A 19,342-nucleotide genomic window follows, 5' to 3' on the forward strand; every position below is an offset into this window, starting at 1 on the left:
ATAGAAAAAAATGAGTTTGGATTTATACCTCACCACTTCCTGGTAGTATGTCTTGGGAAGATTCCTCAGTTCTGGTCTCAGTTTCCAGAGTTATAAATATAGTTAAAAATCATAACTGGTTATAGTGAATTTTAGATGGGGTAAAGTACTTAGCCTAGTACCTAATAAACTTTATACTCAACACATAGCAATTATTACTATTATTTATTTATGTATCCTCTATCCGGCTCTATATGCATCCATCCAATTACTGTTTTAGAGAGTTAAAATGCCTTATCTTTAATGGAAGTTTATACTAATTCTGGGATGCGTATATTCATGTTGTCTTTACTGATTAGACTGTATTTACAGTTGGGATTTACAATATACTTTAAAGTCATAACAGTTGATGATGGGATTAATATTGGTCTCCTATACAAATACTATTCAGTGCTTTTCAAACTGGGGCAATTTTATGTCAGTGAGGGTATAGACTGTGATCTTGGAAGTATTTAGAACCAGTTTGATACAGTTTCCTTTAATGGTAGTTTTTATTGAAAGTATTTAAAAACAAAAGTTATCTTTTATTCATTCAAAAGCTGTTTGGTTCACTGCTGTGCTGGGCTTAAAGTACACACAGTTCCTAGTCTTATGGGAAATATATACTAAATATAATGATGCAGTAATAATACTGACAAATTGTGACATACAGAAAGATACAATGTGGTATAAAGGAAACTAAAATGTAGATATAATTTAGGTTGTCAGGGTGATAGTGGTAAGAGTTCATTGATAAAATAATTTAACATCTAAGTAACCAAAAAATAACTTTATATTAAATCACACACACACGAGGTCTGTCCAGGAGGTATACAGTCATGTAATATGAAAAAGACATTTATTGAAGAAATTACAAACTATAAGAAACATTGTACATAGAACAAGAATACCTCAGTCCCCTTCAAACTAGGCCCCTTGGGACCTCACACAGTTCTCCCAATCACCATCAGCTGCTCCATCATATTTTCCTGAATTTCATTGACAGTCTGAAATCTCTTCCCTTTCAAAGGTGATTTGAGTTTTGGGAAAAGCCAGAAGTCACAGGGCACTAGATCTGGGCTGTAGTGGGGCTGAGTAACCTGGGTGATTTGATGTTTTGCCAAAATACTTACTGCATGAGATGTAATCCATGAGCAGGCGCATTGTGATGAAGCTGCCAATCACAAATTGCCCGTAGCTGTGGCCCTCTGAATCATCTGAATACTTTACATGGAGGAATGTTCAACCTTACCGCAAAACTGAATGCAGAGTCATTGCTCTATTTGCTCAGTCATTTTGAATGTGGTGGTTACACAGCACACATGCTCACTCAATGGCATATACTGCCCTCACTGACTAGTACAGTAAAGTCGATATTGTTCATGAATGCACATTTCAGTCCACTCTCATTGACTGCCAGGTTACATAGATGTCTTGAAAAACATTCTCATTATATTAACAATGGCTGGACTTTTTCTGGACAGACTTCATCATATATATATATATATATATATATATATATATATATATATATGGCTAACTTCACAGAAATCTGAATACAAAAAAAAAAAAAAAAAAAGAGAAATCCTTTCCTTGTCATGGGCTGTTCAAACCTATTTAATCAGAAGGCAGGGGTACAGCTCCTTCTTCTTTGGCAAAAGCTTTTTGCTCTGGTGAGAGGAAATTTTTAGAGACTTTTTTCCAACTCAGGGACATGCTCTTAATTTTTGCTAATAATAATGTTCTTCTTAAGCTGAACACCAGGGCTGGAGCCCCTGGCTTATTCTGCATTTTCAATATGGTGGTCCCTTCTTACCCACAGTTTTGCCTTCTGCAATTTTAGTTACCTGTGGTCAACTATGGTTGAAAATACATTAACAGTATTTATTTTAAAATATTCACATATAAGTGGGCCTGCACAATTCAAACTCACATTGTTCAAGGGTCATTTGTATACTTTGTAACTGTTGTATTTCATTATTTGTTATTTTTGTTAACCTCTTACTGTACCAAATTTATAAGTTAAACCTAATAATAGGTATGTATATACAGAAAAATATATATATAGGGTTTGGTACTATTAGTGATTTCAAGAATCCACTGGTGGTCTTGGAATGTATCTCCCTTAGATAAGGGGAGACAACTGTACATGATAACTTTATCATCCTATTCATTCATAAGTCAATACCTGGATGTTGGTCTTGTTTTCATTAAGTTGATGGTTTTATTTTAGAATTAAATTAAGCATTTTTTTTGCATTTGTATAGGTGCACAATTTTTTACATATGGTTAAAAAAGAACTATACTTATTAAATAAATCACATGCTTTACATTTTCTACATAGTTTAAAAATAATCTTTATTGTACTGCTTTACATTACATTTTAGTCCCCTATACCACCCTCCCCCCAGAATCACCACACTGTTGTCCATGTCCATGAGTCCTTTTTCCTTTTTGCTCTATCTCCTCCCCCAAACCACCTCCAACTAACTGTCATCCTGCTCTCCATGAGTCTGCCCCATTTTAGTTGTTAGTTCAGTTTGTCCATTAGACTCCATATATGAGTGAAATCATATGGTATTTGTCTTTCTCTGACTGGCTTATTTAACTTAACATAATGTTCTCCAGATCCATCCATATTGTTGCAAAGGGTAAAATTTTCTTCTTTTTTACAACTGAGCAGTATTCCATTGTGTAAATGCCCATAATTGTTTTATCCACTCATCTATTGATGGACACTTGGGTTGCTTCCATATCTTGGTGATTGTAAATAACACTTCAATGAACATAGGGGCTTTTATGTTCTTTCAAATTAGTGTTCTGGGTTCCTTTGGATATATTCCCAGAAGTGGGATCACTATGTCAAAAGGCAGATCCATTTTTAGTCTTTTGAGTTATTGCCATACTGCTTTCCACAGTGACTGCACCAGTCTGAATTTCCACCAACAGTGCAAAAGGGTGCCCCTTTTACCACATCCTTGCCAACACATTGTTTATTTATTTATTGATGATAGCCTTTCTGAAAGGTATGAGATGATATCTCCTTGTGGTTTTACTTTGAATTTTCCTGATGATTAGTGACATTGAACATTTTTTCATATGTGTATTGGCCATCTGCATATCTTCTTTGGAGAAGTGTCTATTTAGATCCTTTTCCCATTTTTTAATTGTGTTGTTTTGTATTTTGGTGTTGAGTTTTATAAGTCCTTTGTAAATTTTGGATAATAACCCCTTATCAGTGATTATGTTCTCTCATTCTATGGACTGTCTTTTAATTTTATTGATGATTTCCTTTATGATTTGGGTATAACGTTTAAGTATTTGATTCATTTTGAATTTATCTTGTGTGTGGTGTAAGAAGGTGGCCTAGTTTCATTTTTCCACACATATCTATCCAATTTTTTCAACACCATTTATTGAATAAACTATCTTTAGCCCACTATATGTGCTATAGAAGAAACATACCTAAACACAATAAAGGCCATATATGACTAACTTATTGTCAGTATCATACTCAATGGGGAAAAACTACAAGCATTCCCCTTAAGATTGGGAACAAGACAGAAATGTCTGCTTTCACTTTTCTTAATCAACATAGTACTGGAAGTCTTAGCCACAGCAATCAGACAAGAAGAAGATAGGCATCCAAATTGGAAAGGAAGTGGAAAAACTGTCTTTATTTGAAGATGACATGGTTTTGTACACAGAGAACCCCAAAGAGTCCACCAAGAAGTTTCTAGAATGGATAAATTAATTCAGCAAAATAGCAGGATACAAAATTAATATTCAGAAATCAGTTGCATTTTCATATGCCAATAATGAACTAACAGAAATGGAAATCAAGAAAACAATCACATTCACAATTGTTTCAAAAAAAAATAAAATAGTTAAGAATAAACTTAACCAAGGATCTAAGAGACCTGTACTCAGAAAATTATGTCACTGAAGAAAGAAATTGAAGAAGATACAAATAAATGGAAGCATATACTGTTTTTATGGATGGAAAGAATTAACATCATTAAGATGTCCAGACTACCCAAAGCAATCTATAGATTCAATGCAATTCCTATCAAGATTCCAATGACATATTTCACAGAACTAGGACAAATATTTTAAAAATGTATATGGAACCATAAAAGGCCCAGAATAGCAACAGTGACCCTAAGAAACAAGAACAAAGTTGGAGGAATTATGCTATCTAATATCAAACTGTACTATAAGGCTACAGTAATCAAAACAGCATGATACTGGAATAAAAACAGACACATAGATCAATGAAACAGAATAGGGACCTAGAAATCCACATCTTTATAGTCAATTAATATTTGACAGAAGAAGCAAGTACATACAATAGCCTATATTCCCCTATATACCATTCCCTGTTTAAAGTGTTTGTGTGACCTTGAAGTTAATAATAGATAGTAATTTGTAATTTTATTGAGATGCAAACATTTTGATGTCCTTATTTTTGTCAACCCCCAAAATCTTTGCATCTTTTCTCCCTAATTAATTCTAAATGTAATATATATTCTTTTCTAAAATTCAAAACATACAAATGATTGTCAAAAGGAAAATATACATCTTCTATTATCACATCAGGTAGATACATGGTTTTTGGGCTGATCAGTGTTGGATATTTTCAGAGTCACCAAACTATAGCCTGTCCACTCTGCACCATCTCCGGTGAAAAGCTTAAACCAGGTGTGTACCTATTTTCCTTTGTCTCACAACCATGTCCACCAATGAGAATGGTAATTCACAAGCTTCCCACCTTAACAGATTTGAGAATATGGGAAATTAGTACAGAAATCAGGCATCACTGAATAGAAGTTAATGTGGAGCTGAGAAAAGCTAAGAAGGATGAACAGATGCTGAAGAGAAATATAAGCTTGTTTCCTGATGATGCTACTTCTCCACTGCAGGAAAATCACAACAACCAGGACACCATAAATTGGTCTGTTGAGGACATTGTCAAAGGCCTAAATAACAACAATTTGGAAAGCCAGCTCCAAGATACTCAGGCTGCAAAGAAACTGCTTTCTAGGAAAAAACAGCCACCCATAGACAACATAATCCAGGCTGGTTTGATTTCAAAATTTGTGTCCCTCTTGTGAAGAACTGATTGTAGTCCCATTCAATTTGAATCTGCCTGGACCCTCACTAACATTGCTACCAGGACATTGGAACAGACCAAAGCTGTAGTAGATGGAGGTGCTATCCTGGCATTCATTTCTCTGCTGGCATCTCCCCATGCTCACATCAGTGAACAAGCCATAGGGGCTCTAGGAAACATTGCAGGTGATTGTTTAGTTTTCTGAGACTTAGTTATCAAGTATGGTGCAGTCGATCCACTTTTGGCTCTCCTTGCAGTTTCTGATATGTCATCTTTAGCATGTGGTTACTTACATAATCTTACCTGGATGCTTTCAAACCTTTGTTGCAACAAGAATACTGCACCCCTGTTAGATGTTGTTGAGCAGATTCTTCCTACTTTAGTTCATCTGCATCATGATGATTGAGAAGTATCAGCAGATAGCTGCTGGGCCACTTCCTATCTTACTGATGGTCCAAATTAATGGATGAAAATGGTTTTAAAAACTGGAGTTGTGCCCCAACTTTGTGAAGCTCCTGGGAACTTCTGAATTGCCAATTGTGATTCCGGCACTAAGAGCCATAGGAAATATTGTCACTAGGACAGATGAACAGACTCACGTTGTGATAGATGCAAGAGCACTTGCTGTCTTTCCCAGCCTGCTAATGAACTCTAAGACCAATATTCAGAAGGAAGCTGCGTGGACAATGTCAAACATCACAGCTGCTGGCAGGACCAGATACAGCAAGTTGTGAATTTTGGATTAGTCCCATTTATCATTGTTGTTCTCTCTAAGGCAGACTTTAAGACACAAAAGGAAGCTGTATGAACTGTGACCAACTATACAAGTGGTGGAACAGTTGAATAGATTGTATACCTTGTTCATTGTGGCATAATAACACCACTGGTGAACCTCTTAAATGTGAAAGATACCAAAGTTATTTTGGTTCTTCTGGATGCCATTTCAAATATCTTCCAGGTTGCTGAGAAACTAGGTGAAACTGATAAACTTAATATAATGATCAAAGAACATGGAAGTTTGGACAAAACTGAAGCTCTACCAAACCACAGAAATGAATCTGTATACAAAGCTTCATTAAACTTGATTGAGAAGTATTTCTCTGTAGAGGAAGAGGAAGATCTCAATATTATGCCAAAACTACTTCTGATGGCTATATGTTCCAAGTTCATGATGGCACTCCTGGGACCTTTAACTTTTAGATTGTACAGCCGAGTCATAAAATGTTCTTTCTCGTGTACTAAGGTATAAGTTTGTCTTACTATTTCTCTACTAAGAACTCTTTTTAAATGTGGTTTGTTATTGTAGCACTTTTTACAATGAGACTATACTTGAACAGTTCCAAACTGTACATACTGTATGAAATTTATCCCCTCAATGGATTTCTTATTTCTATGTGAAATTTCATGTTTTGCAGTGTCCTGTAAATAAAAATTAAATTCCACCATTTACATTACTTAAAAAAATTACAGTAGGTAGAGGTAGACTAATATATTTTGGTATGTTTTTTTCTCAGACCACTCTTTGATTTTTCTTGGCATAGCACCCAGAATGATATTTTATAATGCAAATAATTTCATATCATTTCTCTGCTTAAAGCTTTTCAATGGTTTCCATCACATAGAATAAATTGTAAACACCTTACTAAATAGCTTTCAAAGATCCATGCTATTTGATCCCTTCATCTGTCCAATCACATTTTCTACCATCTCCAACCCACTTTACATTTTGTTCCAATATCTCCACCCCTCTAGCTCTTCAGTAAACCCATCAATCTCTTTTCTGATTCAGCTCATCCTTTGACTGGGGTGCGTTCTCCCAGAATTGACACTGACCTGGCCCCAATTCAGTTGTGTCTCTTCAGAGAAGCCTTTCTTGAGAGTTTATCTAAAATAATCCACACCTACCTGACCCTACTACTGTCTCCTTCTAGCCTGCTTTGACATTCTTTTTAACAGTACTACCACTTGAATTCACACATTTTTGTTTTACCCAGTGTTTGTATTTTCCTCCTACTTGATTGTCAGCTTCATAATGTTTGAACTCTATATTTCAAAGTGTCTAGAACATGCTGGGACACAGTAGGTGATCAATATTTTAAAATAATTGAATAAAGGCATACACCAACACAATACTTAATATAAAATTTTTTCACCAGATATTATATCACATATACTGTCTTATAGTTTAATTTAAAACCTAACCACTGAACATACAAATTTTGTTTTCATAATAAATTAAATGAATCATTATTTTAACAACTGCATAATATCCATAGCAGAGCTGTATCTTAATTTATTTACCAATCCACTCTTATTGGAAATTTAAGTGTGTGTGTGTGTGTGTGTGTGTGTTTGCTGGTTTGCTATTAGAAAAAATGTTTCCATGAAAATCTTTGTGGGGATGGTGAAACATCGCCAAGTGTTAGACCTCTATTTACCAACCTTGGTACCTGAGCTCTGGTTAAAAAAGAATACAGAATCCCTCAACAAAGTATTGGCAAACTGGATCCAGTAACACATTAAAAAGATCATACACCACAATTTAGCATGATTCATCCCAGGAATGCATGAGTGGTTTAATATTCACAAATCAATAAATGTAATACACCACATGAACAAAATGAAATATAAAAATCATATTATCATAATCAATAGATGCTGAAAAAGCATTTGATAAAGTACAACACCCATTTATGAGGAAAACACTCAGAAAAATGGGAATAGAGGGAGCATACCTCAATGCAATAAAGGCCATATATGAGAAACCTGAAGCCAACATCATATTCAATGGAAAAAAACTGAAAGCATTCCCAATGAGATCAGGAACAAGACAAGTATTTCCACTCTCTCCACACCTATTCAACACAGTATTGGAAGTTCTAGCCACAGCAGAAAAGAAAAAGAAATAAAAGGCATCCAAATTGGAAAGGAGGAAGTGAAACTGTCATTATTTGCAGATAATATGATAGTGTACATAGAAAACCCTTTAGACTCCACAAAAAAACTACTTGACATAAATGAATTTGGCAAAATAGCAAAGTACAAAGTCAATATTCATAAATCAAAGGCATATCTGTACACCAACAATAAAATATCAGAGATAGAAATTAAAAAGAAAAATTTCATTTACTATAGCAACAAGAAAAATAACGTACCTAGGTATAAACTTAACAAAAGAGATAAAAGACCTGTACCCAGAAAATCACATAACGCTGAAGAAAGAAATTAAGGAAGATACAAATACATGGAAACATATAACATGTTCATGGATGGGATGAATCAACATCATTAAAATGTCCATACTACCCAAAGCAATGTATAGATTCAATGCAATCTCTATTAAAATTCCAGCGACATATTTCACAGACCTAGAACAAATACTTCAAAAATTTATAAGACCCCAAATAGGCACAGCAATCTTGAGACAGAAGAACACAGTACCTGACATCAAACTATACTACAATGCCACTGTAATCAAAACAGCCTGGTGCTGGCAAAAGAATAAACATATAGACCAATGAAACAGAATAGAGAGCACAGAAATAAACTTCAGTCTATATGGTCAACTAATATTCGACAGAGGGAGAAGTAGCATAAAATGGAGTGAGAAGAGCTTCTTTAAAAAATGGTGCTGGGAGAACTGGACACGGACATGAAAAAAAAAAAAAGAAAGGAAAAAGAAACCAGACCAGCTACTTACACCACACACCAGAATAAACTCAAGATGGATCAAAGATTTAAATGTAAGTCATGACACCATAAAAGTCCTAGAGGAAAACATAGGCAGGAAAATTTCAGATATCCCAAGTAGCAATATTTTCACCGATATATCTCCTAAGGCAAGGGAAATAAAGGAAGGAATAAACAAATGAGACTACATTAAACTACATCAGCAAAAGAAAACATCAGCAAGTTGAAAAGGAAACCAACCACATGGGAAAATATATTTGCCAATTAATAATCAAAGGATTTATCTCCAAAATATATAAAGAACTTACACATCTGAATACCAAAAAGACAGACAATCCAATTAAAAAATGGGCAAAGGACCTGAATAAACAGTTCTCTGAGGAGGATATGCAGAGGGTCCATAGGCATATGAAAGAACACTCAACATCTCTAGCCATCAGAGAGATGCAAATAAAAACCACAATGAGATACCACTTTACACCAGTCAGAATGGCCATCATCAACAAATCAACAAACAGCAAGTGCTGGTGAGGATGTGAAGAAATGGAAATCTAGTGCACTGTTAGTGGGAATGCAGACTGGTGCAGCTACTATGGAAAACAGTATGGAATTTCCTCAAAAAACTAAAAATGGAACTGCCTTTTGAACCAGCAATTCCACTGCTAGGATTAGACCCAAAAAAATCCTAAAACCCTAATTCAAAAGAACTTATGCACCCCTATGTTCATAGCAGTGCTATTTACAATAGCCAAGTCCTGGAAACAGCCTAAGTGCTCATCTTTAGATGAGTGGATTAAAAAGTGGTGGTACATTTACACAATGGAATACTATGCAGCAGAAAGAAAGAAGAAATTCCTGTCACTTGTGATACCATGGATGGAACTAGAGAGAATAATGCTCAGTAAAATAAGCCAGGCAATTGAAGAAAAAAACCATATGATATCATTTAATACAGGAGTCTAATGAACAACACAAACAAATGAACAAAATTGAACCAGGGGCATGTAAACAAGGAACAGGGTAACAGTTATCAGGGGGGTGGGGGAGCGGGGAGGGAGAGAAGGGGAATAAATAGGGGAAGGGTTTAGTAATGAACTAGTATAAATAACCCATGGACATGGATGACAGGGTGGGGATTGACTGTGTGAGAAGGGGTGGGCTGGGTGGAGGGGGGAGCAATGGAGGGAAAAGTGGGACAAAAAATGGAATAGGGAGTCAAGTCTTAAGCTGTAAGAGAAAGTTTATTTAAAAAGTCAGAAACAGTAGAAATGAGATGTAGAAGAAATGGTCTAAAGAAATGAGATACAGGGGCCTAAGAATGGCCCTTGGGACTTAGGAGAGAGAGGCAAAGAGGGAGGAAAGGCACAGGTATGCTCTAGGTGGCCAGGGCAAGGGAGTGGGGGGGGGGGATCGGGAGGGAGGGAGAGAGGGAGAGAAAAAGAGAGAGAGAGACGGAGAGGGAGAGAGAGAGAACACATGCAGGGTCCTTGTCTTAGGGCTTTTATCTGGAGCTCTCAGGGGAGGATTGACATAGAATATTCATTAATTTTCCAGGTGTGTGTCCTCAGAGTTGTGGTCTCCAGTGATGCGTCAGCACCAGGGGTCATTAATCATTGCAGCTGGCCCTGACGTGAGCCATGGCATTGCTTCATCTGGTTTTGCTGCTTTTCTTGGCCTGGAGCTGAAGCACAGCTGAAGCCTAGATATCATCTCTAGGAGACAATGCTTATGGGAGTGGCTATGCAAGGGCTTGTAGTTTTTCCCATTGCTAGGCACCTGGGGCTCTTCATCTTGTTAACCCTCTGCACCCATCCTATCATGTTTATTCTGCTCATGCCTATCTAACCATCTTCTACACTTGCACATATCTCTTTGAAAGTTTATTTAACTATTTCCTCAGAATGAATTCTAAGGAATGAACTTTCTTAGTTAAAGGGTAAAAAGGGCTTTAGTACTTGTGACACATAACTTGTCATATCATCCTCCAGAAAAATTATACTAACTGCTATTTCTACCACAAGTACCCACTTCTCTACACAGCTTCCCCAACACTGAATTCCTAATGATATTAGTGAGGCATGGATTTTGCTTTTCTTTGGTGGGGGTACAGAAACATATTGATTAGCTAGCTAGTGAACCTAGCCAACTGCCAGCCTTTATGTTCCATTTGACTGTCTATAGAGTAGAATTAATATAGCAATAAAACTTCAATTACTTTGTTAATAATTTCTCCACAAAGGAATCCACCCAAGAGGGCGGTCACAGAATGAAGAGAGAATGAAGAGCTCAAGACTAATGGAGACTCTAAGTCAAACTCAGCCAAGCAACCAACCAAGTAACCAACCAACCAACCAACTAACCAAACACACCAGATTTGATGCCTTTATTTAAATGGGTATTTCTTGCATCTGCATACCCCATTTACATGTGGAATGTAAAGAAAAAAATGAACAAACTAAACAGAAGTAGTTGCAGATGCATCCATGAGAAGTTTGTGGCTCTCAGTGCTCTCTCTGCCTGTCTCCCAGATGTTTTACAAAACAAATGGGATGCACTTACAACACACGTATTTTTTAAGTTTAGCCAACACAGTGTGGAGACTCTTGTTCTTTTAGAACAGAAGATACATTTATGTTTTAATCCCACTGGAATTTCATCTATTCGATCCATTTATATCCAGGGTAACAGAATGGGGTGGGAGTACCTGAGTAGAGAAGAACTTTAAAATGATTCTGCATTTTAAATCAAAAGGAAGACCAGATTTTTAAAATGATATTTACAAGCAATGTTTAAGCCACATGTATAGCTGTATATGTTTTGGTGCTAAGCTTTCTGTGTTCTTACAACTTTAGAGAAAGTATATTTACATAAAAGTATTTTCCTAATTTGAAAGAAGTACTTTATAAGGTTATTATTAGATTCTATAATATAATTTTTGCTAGAATTACTATAGATTTACTATAATCAAATAATGTCAATGAAGTACCCTTTCCATTCTTCAAATGTAAAGTAACCACTTTTATAGTTATTGATATGTTGAAATATCACTTTTTGTTGATCCACTTTGCAACTGATTCCAAATTAAATTATTCTCACAAACTTCTTGGAATCAGGTTTCTTTGCAAAATACGTGCTTTCTGTTTTGGTGGTAATGAGAAAGTTGTACACTGATTGAAAGGTCTTTCATTTTGATCTCACTCCCACTAGAGAAGATCAACAGAGACAACATTTAAATAGAAAACAAATTTCAAATGCCCATACTGAAAAAACTTTTCAGCTTAATTGAAAAGGTATCAATATTCTCTACTTTATTCAATAAATCATGAGTCATTTTCTAAATGGATTAGATTAAAGGAACTATAGGTTCACAGTGAGATGCTCTTGGTGTTGATGGAGACTTTAGACAATGGAAAAGAACAGGTCATATGAAACCTCTTAGGCCTTTTCAGATCTATAAAAATTGTTAGCAAGTAGAAGAGAAGTGTCTCTAACCCTGAACTCATCTATTGTCTTAGAAACCAGATCCTAGGGGATTGAGAAAGATGCATGGTTTCTCTTATTTTATTAGGATGTCATAGGTGGGTAAGTGAATACAACTGGGAACATGAAAATCTTAGAAGGAGTGAGGTCTGAATGAAAACTTTGTGGCTCTCGGTGATCTCTCTGTCTGTCTCCCAGATGTTTGACAAAATAAGAGAATGACCTGCCCTAAAGCCCTTGCAGTCATGCAATCTCTGAGGACACTTCAATGCCTTTAGGTTTATTATAATAATAGAACTTCAGAAAACCTAACTGACTTTCATGTGAGGATGAAATGTATAAATCTTGAACATAGAACATATTTTGATCTAATTTTATTTGTGTGTATGTGTTTGAAATGGCAAAATAATTTGATAATTTGTTATTTTTGTAATTTGTCAAAAACTGCTCAATATCCCCTTGGAATATGCCTTTGACTACTAACCTCTTGAGAAGTGGAAAATAACAAACAAATTTTTTCTTTATCTTCCCCTACAGAATGGCACACAACTAGCATGATTATTTTTGTGGAATAGTCTAGGCGACTTAGAAGAGTTTAGCTTTACTTTTCAGAAAATATTTATAGACTATATGCTCTATGCTTAGCACCACTTAACATAGCAGTATGAGCTACATAAAAGTATGCCAGAGCTTTTATATATGAGTTTCAAAGTAGATGAAGAAATGAGAAATAATATAAGGTCCTTACTTTTAAATGCCCTACTTATATGTGGAATATAAAGAACAAAAATGAACAAAAAAAATCAGGTAGATGCAGAGAACAGACTGATGATTACCAGATTGGAGGGTACTTGGGGGATGGGTGGAAAGGTGAGTGCATTAAGAAGTAAAAATTGGCAGTTATAAAATAGTCATAGGATGTAAAGTACAGCACAGGGAATGTAGTGAAACATAATAGTTATGTGTGGTGTCAGGTGGGTACTAGACTTATCAGGTGGATTACTCTGTAAATTATGCAAATAGCTAACCACTGTGTTTTACACATGAAATTGCTATAAAATAATATTAAATGTCAATGGTAACTAAAATATAAAAAATTAAAAAATTAAAATTAAAATTGCCAACATATACGGGAAAAGAAGACTCATAATATTGGCACTTTGAAAGTTATTTTATTTACGTCAGTAATGGCCTCAGGAAAGCTAGAGACTAAAGGAGAACAGGAATATAAATGCAGCAATGTTTCATGTACATTCAATTTAAAAAGTTTTGAATCATAGTTCTACTGCCTTGAGCCTATGTGGCTGAATTGAAAAGCACTAAGTTTAGCTAAATTGGAAGCAGGGTGCAATTCATTGTCAAAGTTCAACATTAAAACTGACAGATCTAGAATTGTACTTCTCAATTTGAAGGTCGAGGATTCCCTGAACAAGTTGAGGAAGGTTGTGGTGGTTTGAAAAGCTTACTGTAATAGCAATAGTGACTTAGTTATGATGACTCATTTTAGTTTTTGTATTTACTTTCTCTTTTATGCCAGGTGATACTGATTTTCCATTTTCTATTATAGAAATAGCCACAAATTCTTCCTCTCCTTCTCTATCCACCCCTTTCCTCCCATCAAGAAGTGAAGTCTATTCTCCCCACTCTTTTATCTAGGTTTGGCCATGTGATTTGTTTTGGTCAATTAGACATTAGCAAACATGTGCTTGGGGCTTGCTGCTTTTTGGAACCCTGGACTGACCGTGATGAATGGTCCTGTGGAACAGAGAGGAGCTATGCTATCTGAGGCTCTCCTGGACTGATTAGTCTGCCAGTCATCAGACATGTAACTGAGGCCATACCAGGCTCCAGCTGCACAACATTATTGCTGGCCTCATCCTCAATCCTCCCACTTCCTCTCTTAAACACATGAATGACAGCTGCACTTTCAGTGACTAACATAAAAGAAAGTTCAGAAAAATTACTGCAGTGCTGGCACTTATGTCATTGAACCAATGTCAACAACCAATACCTTTAGATTTGTTATATCAAAGAAAAGGTAATTACTATTATTCAAGCTACATCAATTAAGAACTCTTGCCTAACTTTCTGCATAACACATTTCTAAGTAATAAGTAATACCAGAAGTACTCAATATATATATTTGTGGACTAAGTAAATGAATGAATGAATCCAGATATTTGACTGCACCAAGGCCGGCCAGATCACCGCAATTTCTATCCACTTAGTATAACTATTTATAATAACCAAATAATAATTTATGCATTCAAATTTAGAAATTCAGATGGCCTATATACCATCCTGAGAGTGTCTTTCTGCTCTCATTATGTGTTTCTCTACTCTGCATGCACAATCACATCATCCTTCACAACACACCAGATGTAGAAGATATGAACCTGGCATAGATGTATGTAAATCAGGCATTTCCCACAGCCCTTCAGTACCAGAGGTAATCTTGAGTTTTCTTGATTACAATCCAGATATGCCCACAATGGAGTGATACTAACTGTTATGATCTAGAGAAGCTAAATTCAATTTTACTGAACTATTAAGATTCACTTGGATGTCTGTTGTGTTTTTGGGCAAGAAGAGGAAAAATTGTTCTTATGGTAAAGAGTCTCCTGAGGCTTGCTGTAGTCCAATAAAGAAATTGGGAGACAGTCAGTCATTAAAATAAAAGCAAAAGAGAAAAGGCTTTTAATATCTATTTATTGTTGATTTAATACTATTTTCTGTCCTACATAAAGAAGGCAGAAATCTCTCTCTTCCTGAATATGAGCCATGGAGAAAGAGTCTGAAAATCTTCCTGAATTGATAATAGTTAGTAAGAAGACAGGTCTAAGGTACATTTTTTTTATGTTCCAACTTTTTAAGTTGGCTCTGGCCCAAGTGCCAAGTTCAAAAACCATTTCATTTCACAAAGATGACAATTTTTATTAATGAGAAAACAGTCATCAGTGTAACATGACTTAACATGAAATTTTGAGTAAAAGCATACTCAAGCTTTGTATCATAGGATTTTGTGGGTCTTAGGAGCACCCTTCTACAAAAAGAAATATACCAGAATTACTCCTTTTTAATTATGAATCTTATTATGCACTCTTTCTTTAGTCATGTCCCTCTCTAATGCAGAAGGGTAAATTATATACAGTCTGCAAAGTCCCTCATGCACACATCCTAATATAGACTCTTCTGAAATGCATGACACTCTGCCAAATAGTTGTGCAGAATGATGAGGTAATTGTCAATGACATTTCAGTGAGCCCCTTCCTAGATTGTAGTTTAGACCAAGAAGCAACACTTTGTGAAACATATACACACATGTATCAACTCATTATTTGAGAGTAGAAGAATTTATATTAAAACATTTTTAGTCTTATATTGATATTCATTGCTAAAGTTGTTGTCATATAAAGATCCAAGAAGCAGGCTTAATGGTTAAATAAAAATTAACCTGAAGTCAGTGTGCTCTTATCTGTTATTTGACCTCCCCAGCAATAATTCTACTTTCTCCTCCCTGATAGTGACACTTGGGTTTACTTTTTGGGAAACAGCCTTCCCTCAGGTTCCAACCTCTTTAGGTATTCCTTCCCTTTTGCCTCAATGATTTGTTCAGATGTGAATGAAGCTAGCAAATATGTTAATTGTGGAACTTTGATCAGCTTTTTTTGGAAAAGAAAGCTCTTTCCCATGAGATTGCTAAACTGTTAAGATAAAAATTGAAGTGTCCAGGACTCCCACATAGAATGGTCCTGCTTGAGAATAAGGACAACATGCACAAATTCACAGCCAAGAGATGGTGACCAAAAGACCAAGAGACCATGTCTTGAGCTCTTTTTAATAGCCTGAATCTAGGTGTAATTGTGCTAACTTGACATTTGGACTTTTCAGTAGGAGGCCATTAAATTTTCTGTTTTGCTTAAATCAGTTTGAATGGTATCTCTGTAACTAACAAATAGAAAGAATTCAGATTAACAAATTTTATAAATGGTTTTGAAGAAAATAAGAATATGATTGTGAGTTTTATTTAAAAGCTTATTATCTGAAATAAACTGACAATAATCTATTATACATACCCACACAGACATATATTTATTATGTGAATTTCTTGAACAATGAATCATTAAAGCATAGTTGTTAAGAGTGAAACCTCTGGAGTCAGATTCCCTTGCTTCAAACCCATACAGTGAGATACTGTATGGTCTTGGAAAAAGCATTAACATTTTTCTGTCCCAATTTTCTAATATCTAAGATGGTAATAGTAGTAGTACCTAGCTTAAAGGGCTTAACACACATAAAACCCCAGACCAATGCCCAGAACAAAGTAAGGGCTCAAAAACCTTAGCTCTTGTTGTTATTTTACAAGTAAACATCTTCTGACCTCATCCTGATGTAATTCAATTAAACATAAATATATTGCCTCCTGGTACTGTGCTGCGGCTAGGGACAAACTGAATAAATTTTAGTCCATGCCCTTAAGGAGCTATTGGGATAATAAAATATTATAATTTAATTGTGATCAATGTGGTCAGTGCAGTGATAAAATAAATACTTTGAAACCATAACATTTATGGAGTACCTACTTGGGCCAGGCAGTGTGCTCATTGAATTGCATTAATTCTATTATTTAATCCTATATTGGTCCTGGTATGTGAACATTATTATTATGCCATTTTGAAGAGGAGAAAATTAAAGCAAAGGCAGGCTATATATCTTGCCCATGCTTACCTGGCTGGTAAGGGGCAGAACTGTGAATCAGCAAAACAACTGTCTCCAGAGTTTATTAGAAGTTGAAAAGTGATGTTTGAGATAAGTGCTGAAAGATTAATAGTATTTGCAAAGTAAGCAATGTAGAATTGAGTAATCTCCATGGAGGTAAAGCTGTGCACATGAGATGTGAGCTAAAATGCTGCATTCTGGGAACTATTCGTGGTTTGGCATTTCTGGAGTAAAAGTGTAGTTTGTTTATGAGAGGGTGAGGGCATGTGAGGCTGGGTGTATTTTAGGTACTATGGAATTTGATCACAGTCTTCTTCATTAACTAGGCTTTATACAAATGCAGTTGCTGTGGCCAAAGATGCAATGAGGGTAATGTAAATAATCACTTGTGATGGGAACAAGTTGTCTTTAATCTCAGGTAATATTTTTTCTCCATCAGATGAATTTCCCCTCCTGGGCCATGGTTCTGTATCCAGAAAGTGCAATTTACTAGATGGCTGTAAGAATGAATGAGTCCATTTGGCACAAGTAAGCAGTGTGTCCTCCCCAGACATTTCCTTCGGTTCCTATCTCCATCAGAGGCAGTTGGAAGATGCTGGCTCAGTCTTTGCATTTCTCTGCAATTGCAGACCACTTGACTGTACAGGCATCTACAGCTTTCCCTGCACACAGGCTGCATAAGAGACCGGGGATTCTTGTTCATACACAGGAGCCAGGGCAAGAGAAACTGCAAAAGGCCATATTTCACATAAAGAGCTCCCCTGAGTTTTAATCCACAGGGTGTCACTTATAGGAACTGTGTCTGTACTCAAATGACATTATATAAGAAGGAAACTTTACTTCCTTGCTATATGTGGCAAACTGACATCATTTGCTTTAAGGTCAATATAAAAAAAATACAACATGAAAACAAGGTTACTAAATCTATTTAGATGGTGTCATTTTCCAAAAGTGAAGTCCTCAGCATGTTTTAAGAATTGGTGATGAGTAAAACTTTTAGAGAAGTATTAAAGACATAATAGCATCAAACTAAAATTTTTCCTTAAAGATATCAGACCAACTGAAGGAAATAGAAGAAGGAACAATTTATTTACTCTGTACTTCAGTATTATTTAGTGCCATATCTGCAATTACTGTAAACGATCTTGTTTATCATCAATGGTGTGACCCCTACACACTGAAAATAATAAAATAATCTCACCCACTCTCTTTCTCTTCCTCTCCATCTCTTTTATTGTCTCTTCTAGGTAGCAGGAGGAAGAAAGAACTAGTGACATCCTTAGAAGCCATACAATATCCTGATTGTTTTCAATCTAAGACCACTTTTACTTAAGTTCAATAACTAGACACATCAATTGATGAGACAAAGAATTAGACACATTAATTAAATATGCAAATAAATGAAACTGTAAAATATTAGCAAGCTGCAACATAAATAGCTTAAGTTTTTCAGTAGGCATTCAAATTATAAAATGTATAAACCAAGGCCAACATTACTTGAAGGATAGCTCAGTTTCAGCCATGTCTCCATGACAAAAAGCACCAGATGGAGAAGTCATCTTTCTGGTATTTTAAGACATATTTAATCACTGATTTTGGAAGACATCTTCCAGTATCTGAATGTCCAGGCAAAAATACTAAGCAATCAAGTTTTATCAGTGATGACCAATAGAAGACGAAAGCTAACTTCAGCCCTAACTTTCATTATTAAGATGGGTTGGATGACTTTCAATATTCTTTAAAAGACTGATGGTCCTGAATACTTAGGATTCTGAGAGAAATGAATTTTGAGAATGAAAAAGGGAATAGTATGTCCCTGTAAAGATTCACAGAGGTAGTCTCTCACATGAACAGAGAAGAGTATCTGATTTTATTGATCAAAGTGAATAATGCAAATTACATTCTGAAAACTACTGGCCAGTGTAGCCTGTAAACAATGTTTGGTTTTAACACATTTGAAACTCTCTAGGTTACTACTTTCTGTGACATTCTGAAAGGGGTTGCTGCTTTCAAGAGTAGCTCATGTCTACAGTTTAAGAGATTTCACAAAGAAAAAAAGAGAAGACTTCCGGCCAAGATGGAGGCTTAGACAGACGCGCTAGGTCTCCCTCTACAACTAGAGAGGAATACAACTACTTCAAAACAAAGGATAACTAGAAATTCCAGAAAATAAAACTACACGGAAGCCCAACATATGAAGTTATAAACCAGTGGCGCTCTTTGGGCAGGTAGGACGAGAGAAAGGGGGCGGAGCTGTTTGCGGTCGCACCTGGGACAGCGGCGGGGAGAACAACCCCGGCTGCAGTCGAACTCCCGGCAGCT

General features: G+C 35.8%; 1 pseudogene; it reads left to right on the plus strand.

Moving 5' to 3' along the window:
- Positions 1-4,750: 4,750 nt before the first annotated feature.
- Positions 4,751-6,331, plus strand: LOC150004704 (importin subunit alpha-1 pseudogene; annotated as a pseudogene).
- Positions 6,332-19,342: the final 13,011 nt, after the last annotated feature.

The sequence above is a fragment of the Furipterus horrens genome, unplaced genomic scaffold (assembly GCF_987537825.1).
Source record: "Furipterus horrens unplaced genomic scaffold, mFurHor1.1.pri manual_scaffold_7, whole genome shotgun sequence".
In the NCBI taxonomy this organism is placed as follows: domain Eukaryota; kingdom Metazoa; phylum Chordata; class Mammalia; order Chiroptera; family Furipteridae; genus Furipterus; species Furipterus horrens.